The 15,279-nt window shown below is 49.8% G+C and overlaps 1 long non-coding RNA gene across 1 annotated transcript in view; it reads right to left on the bottom strand.

Moving 5' to 3' along the window:
- Positions 1–314: 314 nt before the first annotated feature.
- The window catches only part of LOC122945949, a 30,938-nt gene continuing 15,973 nt past the window's right edge, over positions 315–15,279 (bottom strand). The window contains exons 2-4 of the long non-coding RNA XR_006391189.1: positions 14,325–14,446; positions 14,023–14,063; positions 315–449 (exon numbers count right to left, since the gene is read on the bottom strand). This is a non-coding gene — a long non-coding RNA (uncharacterized LOC122945949). The remainder of the gene's footprint in view (positions 450–14,022; positions 14,064–14,324; positions 14,447–15,279) is intronic.

The raw sequence follows: 15,279 nt of genomic DNA, 5'->3' as shown, positions 1-15,279 counted from the left end.
GGTAGACTGGCAGGTGAACTTGAATACTTGGCTTTATCTCTCTCTGCCGTGCTAATCTCTGGCTTCAGTCTTGTTACGAGACTTTATGACAGTTCTGGTACCTTTTGAGTGGGGTGCCTTTGGCTATTGACCCCCTCACAATACTCAGTCCATGAACTACAAGGAGTAAGGGTGCTCTGCAAGCTGCTTCCGAGGGCTCCTGGGGAAGGGGGGGTAGACAACCCCTCACTGTGCCATGTTGTCTCCTCTCCTTCCAACTCTCAACTCAACCTCTAGCTTCCTACAACCCCTCCCTTGACATAGCTGTCACTCACCTGCATTTCCATCTTTGAAGTCTCCAAGCAATAATTTGTACTTCTCCTCTTCTACAAGGATCTGAAATGAGGAGTATTTGCCAAAATATTGCACGTGGTCGAAGTCCACTAGATCAATGCGTAGCTCCCACGTATCTGCGGAGCAGAGGATGAGACATTAGTCCTGCTCCTATTCATTGCGGCTCAGATTCATCATCATTATCTTCGTATCACACAAGCAGAAATATGTTGTATGCGTGTGAAGATATGAAATAAGAAAGCTGCTTGCTGTCGGTGAAATTTACATCCAGTGGCTGAAAACGCTCCAGTTTTATTCCCACTTTAGCACAGCTGAAGGTTTGTTACCTCAGACAAAAGCGTGGAAGTCAATGCAAGCCACAAATAAAAAGTGTTTATAGCAACTGGGTTAAAGAACGATCTGTGAGTCAACATCTAATCGTCTCCATATATGAACCATGTAATATAGTACAATAACAAGCAAAACACCAGGGGAAAACAGAGTAACGGGGACAGAAAGTGTCCCTCCATGCACTGGAGGGAGAAGCATACATACTGTATTATCCTCCAGAGCTGCACTCACTATTCTGCTGGTGGAGTCACTGTGTACATACATTACTCATCTGTACTGTTCCTAGGTTAGACCCGATATTATCCTCGAGAGCTGCATTCACTATTCTGCTGGTGGAGTCACTGTGTAAATACATTACTTATCCTGTACTGATCTTGTTACATCCTGTATTACACTCCAGAGCTGCACTCACTATTCTGCTGGTGTAGTCACTGTGTACATATATTAATTATTCTGTACCAATCTCGAGTTACATCCTGTATTATACTCCAGAGCTGCACTCACTTATCCTATACTGATCCTGAGTTAACTCCTGTATTTCTTTTATTAAAATTTTAAAACAAACAGATAAATAAATATATAAAACAGAGACCAAACCAACCATACAGGACATGATGCTCCTCAGCGCGGCGCAGACAGCACCAGTCCAGCCCACTCGCCACAGAACACCAGCTATGTACAATATTTACAATATCTATGTACATGTACTAACCTTCCTGATCCGGTTGCACCTACCTACACTTAACAAATACAGAAGTTAAACTTACAAAAAGCCCACCCACCACCACCCCACCATTTTGCGTTGCGTCGAAACTAAACACCGTGCATGCCACGTGTAGTACCTGACCACTGAGCTGACTAGGAATAAAGTGCAAAGGTCCCTACCACCCAGGTGTCTGAATGCTCCATAGGCCCATTCCGCATAGGAGAGAGTGACCAGCCTAGGCCAGCCAATGGAGGTCCCCACCCTGGTGTAAACCTCTGTGTTAAAGGGACAATGAAGCAGGAAGTGGTCCATGCTTTCCAGCACACCACCGCACTCCTCACGGGGACACCCCCTGTCCTCAGAGCTCCTACACTTCAGATTGTCCCTCACACACAGTTTCCCATGGAAGCAGCGCCAAGTCAAGTCAAAGAACTTCAAGGGGATCCTATTGGAATTTAAAAGCCGTAACCCAACCCTCAGATCCCGACCTGGGCAGTCCCTGAGGGCCAGAGGTTTCTGGAAATGGGTCAACAGAACCCTCTGGTCAAGGAGTCTCCTTGACTGAGTCCTGATTTCCCACATCCCCAGACCCCACCGACGTAATACCTTCAGAACCAGGGCAGCATAAGCCGGGAGATGCCCATGTGGTGTGCGGAGATCCTTCACTTGCCCCCCTGTCTCCCATTCCTGGAAGAAAGGCCGAAACCATCCCCGACAGGAGGCTACCCACAGAGGAGCCCTCTCTTGCCAGAGGTTCGAGAGATTAATCTTAATAAAGGTGTTCACCAGGAACACCACAGGGTTGACCATACCCAACCCTCCTAGTCTCCTCGTACGGTAAGTAACCTCCCTCTTGACAAGGTTCAGTCTGTTTCCCCATAACATCTGGAAGAACAGACTGTAGACCCGAGTCCAGAAAGGTTCCGGCAAGACGCACACACTGCCCAGATATAACAGCAAAGGGATCAGGTAGGTTTTGATAATGTTCACCCTTTCCCTGAGGGTTAAAGACCAACCCTTCCACTGGTCCACCTTCTGAGCGGCAATCTTAAGCCTGCTATCCCAGTTTTGATGGGGGTAATCCCCCTGGCCAAATTCAATGCCGAGGACTTTTGTAGATTCCTGGGGCTCTGGAAGGGTGTCCGGGAGATCAAAACCAGGATCTCCACCTCCCAGCCAGAGACTCTCACACTTATCTCGGTTGATCTTGGACCCAGATGACTCTGAGTAGCGCTCTACCTCAGACAGTACCCACTCTGCCTCCCCTCTCGAAGACACAAAGATAGTTACGTCATCAGCATACGCCACCACCCTCAGTGTAGTCTCCGGAGCCGCCCGGTCCATCCCGATGCCCGCCAACGGCCCACGATCAACCCCTCTAAGGAAGGGATCGATCGCGAACACGTACAAAAGCGGGCTCAGAGGACAACCCTGGCGAACCCCAGATCCCACCCCAAAAGGACGCCCAATCCAACCATTCACAAGCGGGAAACTCTCTGCCCCTGCATACAAGGTCTTAAGCCAATCAACAAACCCCCCGGGCAGGCCATATCTCAGAAGGACAGACCAGAGGTACTCGTGGTTAACACGATCAAATGCTTTTGCCTGATCCAAGGACAGCATGTACCCCTTCCAGTGACCTGCCCTGCCCTGCTCCACGGCCTCCCGGACACTGAGCACAGCACTAAAAGTACTGTGGCCGGGAACAGAGCAATGCTGGGCCCCAGAAAGGAGCTGGGGTGCAAACTTCACCAGCCGATTAAATAGCACCTTTGCCAAAATCTTTCTGTCCACACCGAGGAGCGCTATGGGACGCCAATTCTCAATGTGGAAAGGATCTTTACCCTTTGACAGGATGATCAGGGCCGACCTCCTCATTGACTTTGGTAGAGTACCCGAGGAGAGACACTCATTTAATACCTCAGTCAAGAGGGGAACTAAGGTGTCCTTAAAGGTCTTGTAAAACTCAGATGTTAAGCCATCCGGACCAGGTGATTTTTTGGGAGCAAGCCCCTCAATCACCAGACTGACTTCCTCTTCACTGATCATTTCCGTCAAACCGTCAAGAGAGGGGTCTACCCCTGGTTCAGGGACAGTTTCAGTCAGGAAAGCCGATATCTTATCACGATCAAGATCCCTCCTTGCCATGAGATGTGAGTAAAAGGATCTGACAACCTCCAGGATCCCTGATCTGGACCTTCTCAGAGAACCCGTACTATCAATCAGTCCTGACACAATCTTACTACTCACTGACATCCTGCAGTTTTTGTAAGGGTCGGGCGAGCGGTATTTCCCGTAATCCCTCTCAAAAACCAAAGATGCGTGCCTATCGTACTGACACCTCATAAGCAAAGACTTCACTCTGGAGATCTCCTCACGGCTACCCCCAGTCGAGACAAGACGTTCGAGTTTCCTCCTCAGGCCCTGATACAGGCGATACTTACTCAGACTCCTGAGGCTCGAGAGCTGGCGGAAGAATCTCCCCACCCTTTCCTTGAAGATCTCCCACCACTCAGACTTACTGCCGCAGAGATCCAGCAATGGTACCTGGCTCTGAACGAAATCCTCAAAGGACTGTCTTATCTCCGCTTCTTCCAAGAGAGACGAATTGAGCCTCCAGTAGCCCCTTCCCATTCGGGGGGTCTCTGCAACATTCAGAGAAAACAAAATCATACAGTGGTCGGAGAACTCCACCTCCACAGCGGACACGGCTGAAGAGACGGCTTCCTCCTTTAAATAAAACCTGTCTATTCTAGACCTACAACTAGCCCTATGATAGGTGAACCCCGGGTGGCCTGGGGTGTGCCGGATGTGGACATCCACCAGACGAGCCTCACTAGCTATTTTATTAAGCGCAATGCTGTCGTAAGTCAGCTTGTCCCTGGAACCTCCCCTATCCTGGGGCCTCGTGACAGTATTGAAGTCCCCTCCAAAGACCACCTGCCGACTTGTAAAAAGATAGGGCTTGATCCTCATGAAGAGACACTTACGGTCCCACTTGGACTGGGGACCATAGATGTTAATTAGACAAAGTTCTTGTCCCCTCATGAGGACATCCAGGATCAGGCACCTCCCCATTTCTAATTCAATAACCCGTCGGCATTCTACCGGTGCAGTAAAAAGGACTGCCACCCCGCTATACGGCTCGGCCGCAAGAGACCAGTAGGAGGATCCGCGTCGCCACTCCCTTTTAGCTTTAAATACAGATGCCAAATCTGGCAGCCTGGTCTCCTGCAAAAACAAAATGTCAGCTTCAACCCGGCTGAAAAAATCAAAGGCCGCAAATCTAGCCGTATCTGACTTAATGCTGGCGACATTAATGGACGCCAGCGTCAACGGAGTGAGTGCCGCCATCATGGGTGATTGAATTAGATGGCTTTCTTTTCCCACTGCCCCCACCAACTTTTTCATCAGATGATGGCTTACCCCTCTTCAAACAAACAGATGTGTCCATTTCACCTCTGCCCTTGTGCTCTGACTCCAAGCCAGCCCCCACCCCTGAGGACATGTTTTCCCCAGTAGAAGGAGGCTCGGCGTCCCCCGCAGGCCCAGGTGTCACCGCGACTCCCGAAACCTCCCCACCGGCTCCCTCCCCTGAGGAGGGGGAGGTGTCACCAATGGCTTGGAACCGGTTTGAGAGACTAATCAGAGGGGGGTTGGTTGTACCTTCCTTTGGCATCTGGCGGGTGGGAGAAGATCTTAAATCTCCCTTTTTCCCTGTACGTTTATTACCCTGCTTTTGCCATCCCCCACTTCCCCCGTCATGGGGGGATAATGAGGAGATGGCACCTTCCTCTTCCTGGATCCTCCTAATTTCCTCATCCAGCTCACTGTCCCTTTGGGCCTCAGCAGTAGCAGCAGTCTCAGGGGTGAGATCAGGGGTCATCCCAGCCTCCCCAGTTGCCTGAGGTTCCCGGGATTCACCCATCTCCCTCTCCCTTCGGCGATTTTCCTGACGCCTCAGTTGGGCAGGCGTCTTTTGCTTACTTTTCTTCCCTGGCCCCTCTGTTCCTTCACTTCTGCCAGCCCCTGCCCCAGTAGAATTGGCCTCACGGCTTCCTCCCGCCGGGGCATTGACCGCATTGGCAAAGGAATGAGGGCAGCGACTGAATGGGTGACCTAAGTCACCACACAGGTGACACCTAATCTCTGCACATGATGCAGCGAGGTGGCCAATCTCCCCACACAGCGCGCACTTCTGTACAGTGCAGTTAGCACTGAAGTGTGTGGGGCTGCCGCATCTGTGACAGAGCTTCGGCTGACCCTGGTAGAAAATCTGGATGCGATCCCTTCCAAGGAAGGTGGCAGATGGTATGTGAGTAACTGTGTTTCCTAAAAGCCTAAGTTTTACCATGAACGTCCAGGCCCCAGACCAGATGCCATGTTCATCCCTGTTCTTCTTGGGAACCTCCACCACCTCCCCATATCGGCCGAGCCACGTCATGATGTCAATACACGAGAGTGACTCGTTACGGGTTAGAACGGTCACCCTCTTCACATTGTTCTGACGAGACACTGCCTGGACGGCAAAATCTCGCCAGCTGGGCTCGTCCTTTGCCATCTCATAGTTCGACCAGAAGAGCTCAAGTCCCTCCGGCCGAACAAAGCTGACATCGAACTCAGGGGTCCCATAGGGATGTATCAAGGCGTAGATGTCTGTCGCCTTGAAGCCCATCTTTAGAAGGAGCTCAACAACTTCTGATCTTGAAGGACATGTATCACTGCCCCTCCACCTCAGACGGACCACATTCCTACGGAGAGCACCCTGCCCAGCTGTCGGGAGGGACCACGTGGTCTCCCCGCTCCTTTGCTCTCGGAAGGCTGAGAGGCCATGCCTATCTATCCAAAAGGATAGATCAACCTCCCTCCCCTCTACATTGATTGTGCTCTCCCCTCTCTTTAGAGCCTCCAGAAGACGCCGCTGCAAAACGCCGTCCCCAGAGCCAGAGGACAAGGAGGGTCCCCTACTCACCCCGGCCGTGACAGTAGCAAAACTGCGCACAGGGGCTGCCACAGCCGGGGGGGCAACCGGACCAGGTTCCACACCCTCCCCGCTTACCAAAGACCCTCCACCACCCACTTCCATATCTTCCATCCCCAAACCAGCCTTACTTACAACAGATTCTGCGACCTCCCTTCCTTCCCTCCTAACACCATTCACTCCACCATCCAAACCCCCAGACATATTTTTATTAAAAATAATTTTCTGCCCCCCACCTGCTCCCTCACTCATACTGGCTGAACCGGTGTGTTTTGGTGTAATTATTGGTACCTCAGCATCACTGGGCCCTGGGGTCGGAGCTGCCCCCAAAAGACAGACCACAGCCCCAACCCCACTTTTATCATTGCCCTCCGCTTCCTCAGTACTACCATTTACAACTTTTGGACGCCGCTGATCCATTACCGGGCGCCGCTGATCCAAACGCTGCTGATCTGTTCTTTCATGGCGCCGCTCATCTGAACCAGCAGCGCCAATACAAAACAAAGGCTTTGGCCTCAGTTCTTGACCTTCATTGGGAGGCGTAACCGTCATAGCTCCGACAGCTCCTTCATGCCTCTGCTGGCCCGAGGGAACAGCGTCATCAGCGGTTGGAGCCATCGGAGCTCCTGCAGCCATCTGTGGCGTGGAGCCACCCCCTCCTCCCATCAGGGAGCAAACTCCAGCGCCAGAGATTTTTCTCTCATCCTCCGCAGTAACCTTCCTGTCCGGCTTTTCAGCCGGTGTCGCACCAGCTCCATCCCCGTTACTGCAAACAGAGACGGAGCTCACCACCATATCGGATACATCGCTCTCCCCTCTCTCCTGCACCGAGTCCACTGCAGGACACGGGCTGGGCTGAGAAGAGGGGCTAATACAGTGAGCCGGCCCTGCGGTCGACCCGGGGGTCCCAGGGAGGGGGGTGTATACATATCTTACCTGCTCCTGGAGCTTGGTCTTCTTAGCCTTTTTCTTTCCTTCCCCAGGCGTCTCCGGTGGCAACTCATCACCAAAGCATAAGTCCTGGAAACGCACTGGGGACTCCAGGAGCTGGATCTCCTCCACTAGGGCCCCTCCCGGGCCGCAGGTCTCATACTCATCCCCCGAGCCGCAGCTGGGTGACCTTGCTATTTGGCGTGCAGGGGGCCCACTGTACGGAATCTGCTCCTGCAGGCTGCCAGGTGGATCTTGCTGGTCATCATCATCATCCTCCTCCTGCACGACTGGTTCCTTCTCCACCTGGCTGTCAGGCTGCTGCCCCATCTGCCCCTTCTCCTCCGCCATCTTCCGAAAACGTTCCTCGTTTAGGAGTTTTTCCTTAAACGGGCCGCTTTTATCTCGGAGTACAGTCCGCCTTTGCTTAATCTCGCCAATGTCAGCTTGTAGCTGCTTTATTTGGCTCTCCAGCCCCTGCTTCTTCCTCTTTGGGGCCACTCCAACACAAGACCTCAAGCCGCGCAGCTCCTCCCGGAGCCTCCTCAGGGTCTTAGTCGCGTCTTCGTACTCACGGAGGTGGCTCATGACCCGGGATCCGTAGGTGGAAATGGACTCCCGGGCCCTCAGTACGCCCCCGCCTTCCTCCTCAAGATCTGCTTCACCTCCGTGAACACTCGGCTTTTGCTGGGCCCCGGAAGGGCCACTCTCACCCATGCTGGCTTTCGGGTCCTCCTTAGCGGATCCAGCCTTGCGGCTCTTCCTACTACCCTCAGACTCAGGGGAGACAGAAGCCACATTACTGCGACTCCTGCCAGATCTTCTTACCCCTGAGTCCTCCATGCAGGCCAAACGCTGGCTTCTCCTGTCCCCTGAAGGCCTGCCGCTGGGAACAGGAGCCTGGGGCTTGCTTCCCTCGCTCATGCCTGAGAACCCACTCTCCCCCTGGGGAGGAGAGAGCCGGCCTCAGGTGGATAGATTTTCCTCCAAACGCTCAGGAGCAGCAGCAGCAGCAGCAGCTACACACAGCCACAGGCGACCACACCCACAGGTAATCGCAGCTCAGGAACAGCTGGTCCAGAGCTGCACTCACTATTCTGCTGGTGCAGTCACTGTGTACATACATTACATTAATCATCCTGTACTAATCCCAAGTTTCATCCTGTATTATACTCCAGAGCTGCACTCACTATTCTGCTGTCACGGACGGTGTACAGGAAACAAGGCAAAGCAACATGCATAAATGACTTGCTGGATCCAAAAACTAAGGAACCAAGGGGGGACCCCTGCAGAAGACCTGGCACTTTCCCTGGTTGCTCAGCCTATGCAAAGATCCGAATGGTGGAGGTTTGCATATCCACGTACCTTGACTATATAACCCCTGAGCACCCTACGATAGTGAGGGGACACGACCACCGGCTCCCTACACGAGATACGGAGGGAGTCAGGGTCACCTGGGATCCAGCAAACAGAAAATAACAGATAAATGTTCAACACTTAGCTTTTGTAGCAGAAAGGAGAACAAGACCAGCGTGCACACACACTCCAGGAAGAAATATAAGCCGCCCAGAAAAGCATTCTGGGGAGGAATTTAAAGGGAAGCAATTAGTCCAACACATGACAGCTGAGAGAGGCTAACGAGATGAGAAACTGAATACCACAACAAAGTCAAGGAGGAGGTTCTGAAAGACCTCTGTCAGAGCTTCTCAGCTGTCTGGTTGTGACAGTACCCCTCCCTCTACGAGTGGACTCCGGACACTCAGAACCCACCTTCTCAGGATGGGACCTATGGAAAGCCCTGATGAGACGAGAGGCCTTAATGTCCGTCACTGGGACCCACATCCTCTCCTCAGGACCATACCCCTCCCAATGAACAAGGTACTGAAGAGAACCGCGGACAAGACGAGAATCCACAATCCTAGAGACCTGAAATTCAAGATTCCCATCAACCATAATCGGAGGAGGAGGCAAAGGCGAGGGTACAATGGGTTGAACATAAGGTTTCAATAAGGACTTATGAAAAACATTATGGATCTTCCAAGTCTGAGGAAGATCAAGACGGTATGCAACAAGATTGATGACAGACAGGATTTTGTAAGGCCCAATAAACCTAGGACCCAACTTCCAGGAGGGAACCTTCAATTTGATATTCTTGGTAGACAACCACACCAGATCACCAACATTCAGGTCCGGACCAAGCACACGTCTCTTATCTGCCACACGCTTATATCTCTCACTCATGCTCTTTAGATTATCCTGAATCCTTTGCCAAATAGATGACAAAGACGAGGAGAATCTGTCCTCATCAGGTAAACCAGAAGACCCCTCTCCCGAGAAAGTCCCAAACTGCGGATGAAACCCATATGCACCAAAAAATTGTGACTTATCAGAGGACTCCTGACGACGGTTATTTAAAGCAAACTCAGCAAGGGACAAAAAAGAACACCAATCCTCTTGATTCTCCGCCACAAAACAGCGCAGATATGTCTCCAGATTCTGATTGACGCGCTCTGTCTGGCCATTCGACTGCGGGTGGAAAGCAGAAGAGAATGACAACAGAACCCCCAAACGAGAACAGAAAGCCTTCCAGAATCTGGAAACAAACTGCGTGCCCCTATCAGAGACTATGTCTGAAGGAAAACCGTGCAATTTGACAATGTGATCAATAAATGCCTGCGCCAGCGTCTTAGCATTGGGCAAACCAGGAAAAGGGATGAAATGCACCATTTTGCTAAAACGGTCCACCACCACCAGAATCACAGTCTTCCCCAAGGAACGAGGCAGGTCCATTATGAAGTTCATGGACAGATGTGTCCAAGGACGGGAAGGAATGGGTAAGGGAAGGAGAGGACCTGATGGCCGTGAATGAGGGACTTTGGCACGAGCGCAAGTCTCGCAGGCTGCCACAAAACCCTCAACCGACTTACGAAGCGCAGGCCACCAGAATCTCCGAGCGATGAGATCCAGTGTGGCTCTTACCCCCGGGTGCCCAGCAAGGACCGTATCGTGGTGTTCTTAAAAAATCTTGTGTCTTAAAGCGAGAGGCACAAACAACCTCCCAGGAGGACAAAGATCAGGAGCCTCTGACTGGGCTGCCTGCACCTCTGCCTCCAATTCAGGAAAAAGAGCAGAGACCACCACACCTTCAGCCAAAATGGGACCCGGGTCTTCAAAATTCCTGCCTCCCGGAAAACAACGTGACAGGGCATCTGCCTTCACATTCTTAACTCCAGGGCGGAACGTGACAACAAAATTAAACCTAGAAAAGAACAAAGACCATCTGGCCTGTCTCGGGTTCAGACGCTTGGCTGACTCCAAGTAGGCCAGATTTTTATGGTCAGTAAATACGGTAATAGGGTGTCTGGCTCCCTCTAGCCAATGGCGCCATTCCTCAAAAGCCAACTTGATGGCCAACAATTCCCTATCTCCCACATCGTAATTTCTCTCTGCGGAGGAGAGTTTTCTTGAGAAAAAGGCACACGGTCGCCAATTGGCAGGAGAGGAACCCTGAGACAAGACCGCCCCCACGCCCACCTCAGAAGCATCAACCTCAACTATGAAGGGTAAAGAAACATCAGGTTGCACCAAGATGGGAGTGGAAGCAAAACTCTCCTTGATATCAGAAAAAGCCTTACGCGCCTCTACTGACCAAGAAGAAAAATCTACCCCCTTTCTGGTCATATCAGTGAGTGGTTTAACAATAGAAGAATAATTCAAAATGAACTTCCTGTAATAATTGGCAAAGCCCAAAAAACGCATCAGCGCCTTCTGATTCTCAGGAAGCTCCCACTCAAGCACAGCGCGGACCTTCTCGGGGTCCATGCGAAAACCAGAAGCGGAGAGAAGAAACCCCAGAAATTGAATTTCTGGAACCGCAAACACACATTTTTCCAGTTTCGCATATAATTTATTCTCCCGCAGGATGAGCAAGACCTGACGTAAATGTTCCTTATGAGTTTTGAAATCGGGAGAAAAAATCAAAATGCCATCCAAATACACCAATACAAATTTTCCCATCAAATGATAAAAAATGCTGTTCACGAAATGATGAAAAACGGCTGGGGCATTCATCAAACCAAAAGGCATAACCAAATTTTCAAAATGGCCCTCAGGGGTATTGAAGGCCGTCTTCCATTCGTCCCCTTCTCTGACCCTGACCAGGTTGTATGCCCCTCTTAGATCTAATTTGGAAAAGACTTTAGCCCCAACAACCTGGTTAAACAGGTCCGGGATCAGAGGAAGCGGATAAGGGTCACGAATTGTGATACGGTTCAGCTCCCTGAAATCCAGACAAGGTCTTAAAGAACCATCTTTTTTCTTAACAAAGAAAAAACCAGCGGCAACAGGTGACTTTGAGGGTCGTATGTGTCCTTTTCTCAGACTCTCAGAGATATAAGCACGCATAGCGATCCTCTCAGGTTGGGAAAGATTGTATAAACGAGATTTAGGCAGCTTGGTGTCTGGGATGAGATTAATAGGGCAATCGTACTCCCTGTGCGGGGGCAAATCCTGAACTCCACTCTCAGAGAAGACATCCAAAAATTCAGAGAGAAAAGATGGTACAGTCTTAGTAGCAACCTCAGAAACAGATGTCATGAGGCAATTCTCTCTGCAAAAGTCACTCCAACCATTTATTTGCCTCGCTTGACAATCAATGGGGGGGTTATGCTTAGTGAGCCAGGGCAGCCCCAACACCAGAGGGGTGGGCAAACCGCTAAGGACGAAACATGACACATCCTCAACATGAGCATCACTCACAATTAAACGGATATTGTGAACTATGCCCTTTAATGATTTCTGAGAAAGTGGAGCGGAATCGATAGCAAAAACAGGAATATCCTTTCCCAAAGTGCGCACCTGGAAACCATGAGTTATCGCAAATTGATTATCAATGAGATTGACCGCTGCTCCACTATCCACAAAAATCTCACAAAAAATGTTCTTGCTCTCTAGCGCCACCCTAGCCGGCAGGACAAAACGGGAACTACAAGCAAATGGAAAACCTTCAATTTCCGCCTCAACCCTGCCAATAGTAACAGACGGAACATTTTTAAAAGACTTTTTCCTGTTTGTTTCTTTATTACTCCCAGAAAACTGCCTGAATCTCCTAGAGGGACAAATATTTGCCAAATGATTTATACCTCCACAACAAAAACAAACCCTCCCATGCGGGCTGAATCTTCTATTGTCAGAAGCAATCAACCCCAGCTGCATGGGCTCCTGCTCAGAAGGGGCTGACGGCGACTGAGACCCCTGCGCACAGAATGGGACCGCTGCACTGTCCTGGGACTGAGTATGACAGGAAGGGGACATCTCTCCTCTCTCTCTAAGACGCCTGTCAATACGAACGGCCTGAGACATAGCAGAGTCCAAAGAAATAGGCCTCTCGTGAAAGGCAAATGCATCTTTCAATCCCTCTGAAAGACCATGGCAAAATTGACTTCGGAGTGCAGCATCATTCCAACCAGTATCAACTGCCCATCTCCGAAATTCTGAGCAGTATATTTCTGCGGATTGTTTACCCTGGCATAATAGACGTAGTCTAGACTCAGCCAGAGCAATACGATCCGGATCATCATATATCTGACCCAGGGCTAAAAAGAATTCATCCACTGAACGGAGAGGCCGTGCCCCCTCCGGCAGCGAAAAGGCCCAGGACTGAGCGTTACCTCTGAGCAGCGATATAATGATCCCCACCCTCCGTTCCTCATCTCCAGAGGAAAGGGGAAGAAGGCGAAAATGGAGTTTGCAAGCCTCTCTAAAACGCACAAAATTCTCACTACCCCCGGAGAACGTATCCGGGAGCGAGATCTTAGGCTCAGAACAAGCTCCATGAACGCAAGCTGAACCGGTCACTTGAAGCTGAGAAAAAGTCTTACGGAGATCAGCTACCTCCAATGAAAGACCCTGGAAGCGTTCAGCCAAAAGTGAAACCGGATCCATGCTTAAGACGGTTTTGGCGGCTTATAATGTCATGGACGGTGTACAGGAAACAAGGCAAAGCAACATGCATAAATGACTTGCTGGATCCAAAAACTAAGGAACCAAGGGGGGACCCCTGCAGAAGACCTGGCACTTTCCCTGGTTGCTCAGCCTATGCAAAGATCCGAATGGTGGAGGTTTGCATATCCACGTACCTTGACTATATAACCCCTGAGCACCCTACGATAGTGAGGGGACACGACCACCGGCTCCCTACACAAGATACGGAGGGAGTCAGGGTCACCTGGGATCCAGCAAACAGAAAATAACAGATAAATGTTCAACACTTAGCTTTTGTAGCAGACAGGAGAACAAGACCAGCGTGCACACACACTCCAGGAAGAAATATAAGCCGCCCAGAAAAGCCTTCTGGGGAGGAATTTAAAGGGAAGCAATTAGTCCAACACATGACAGCTGAGAGAGGCTAACGAGATGAGAAACTGAATACCACAACAAAGTCAAGGAGGAGGTTCTGAAAGACCTCTGTCAGAGCTTTTCAGCTGTCTGGTTGTGACATCTGCTGGTGCAATCACTGTGTACATACATTACATTACTTATCCTGTACTGATCCTGAGTTACATCCTGTATTATACTCCAGAGCTGCACTCACTATTCTGCTGGTGCAGTCACTGTGTACATACATTACATTACTTATCCTGTACTGATCCTGAGTTACATCCAGTATTATCCTCCAGAGCTGCACTCACTATTCTGCTGGTCACTGCACTGTTTGCACACTAAACATTTCCGAATTTCTCACCATACAGTCCTGACTCCGGCTTTCCAGATTCTCTTTCTCGCCTATAGAATTAACAAATCAACAGGATTAGTCCAGTAAATCCATTACAAATTGATTTAACATCCGCTTATTAAGTCATACAGATCTTAAAGGGATATTCCAGTTTTTATTTTATGGTATTTCTTTGAAGAGTCTGTTGTTCAATCTACAGTCTAAACGGAAAATCAATGATTTTTCATTGTTTTCTATGGAACTTGCTTTCTTGCAAAGCCACGGGCTCCACTTAAATGAACATTCCCTATTAGAGGGTACGATGAACCTACCTGTTTTATGTGTCACCATTTATTTGGATTAATCTGGACTTTTCCTTGAAGTGATTAGTGACACTAAACTTTTTGTCCATGTGGACCACTCTTTCCAACTTCTCCTGTAGATCCTTTTTGCCCTGAGGGAACAAACATGAAATATCTACACGTGCCACACTCTATGTACTGTACTATTCTTTTTTTTTATTTGTATAAGCCCCAAATTCACAATTAATTTCTGATAATAAATCTTTAAAGCAGTTGGAACGCTGCTACAGAGCTCCAAATCCCCTGCATAGACATAGAGTTAAAAGATACAGTTCTGTCTTCCTGTAGTCTCCAGTAGGGGGAGCTCACTGCATGCAATTTATATATTGAACTCAACAAAACAGCAGTATGCAGGGAGACAATTAGTGTAAATAGGTGACAGCTGAGAGAAGGAAAGGAGATGACAAAGTGAAACCAAAACAAAGAACATCATGCAAGAGGTAGAGAAGAACGTCTAACAGACCTTCTCACAGAACTGGCGGTGACAGTACCCCTCCCTCTACGGTTGGACTCCGGACACTCAGAGCCCACCTTCTCAGGATGAGACCTATGGAAAGCCCTGATGAGACGAGTGGCCTTAATGTCCGCCACTGGGACCCACATCCTCTCCTCAGGACCATAACCCTCCCAATGAACGAGGTACTGGAGAGAACCGCGGATAATGCGAGAATCCACAATCCTAGAGACCTGAAATTCAAGATTACTATCAACAACAATCGGAGGAGGAGGCAAAGAGGAGGGTACAGTGGGTTGGACATAAGGTTTTAATAGGGACCTGTGAAAAACATTATGCATCTTCCAAGTCTGAGGAAGATCAAGACGGAAGGCAACGGGATTGATGACGGGCAAGATCTTGTAAGGCCCAATAAACTTAGGACCCAACTTCCAGGAGGGAACCTTCAGTTTGATATTCTTAGTAGACAAC

This window comes from Bufo gargarizans, chromosome 9, assembly GCF_014858855.1.
Source record: "Bufo gargarizans isolate SCDJY-AF-19 chromosome 9, ASM1485885v1, whole genome shotgun sequence".
In the NCBI taxonomy this organism is placed as follows: Eukaryota; Metazoa; Chordata; class Amphibia; order Anura; family Bufonidae; genus Bufo; species Bufo gargarizans.
This window is presented reverse-complemented; position numbering and strand designations above follow the sequence as displayed.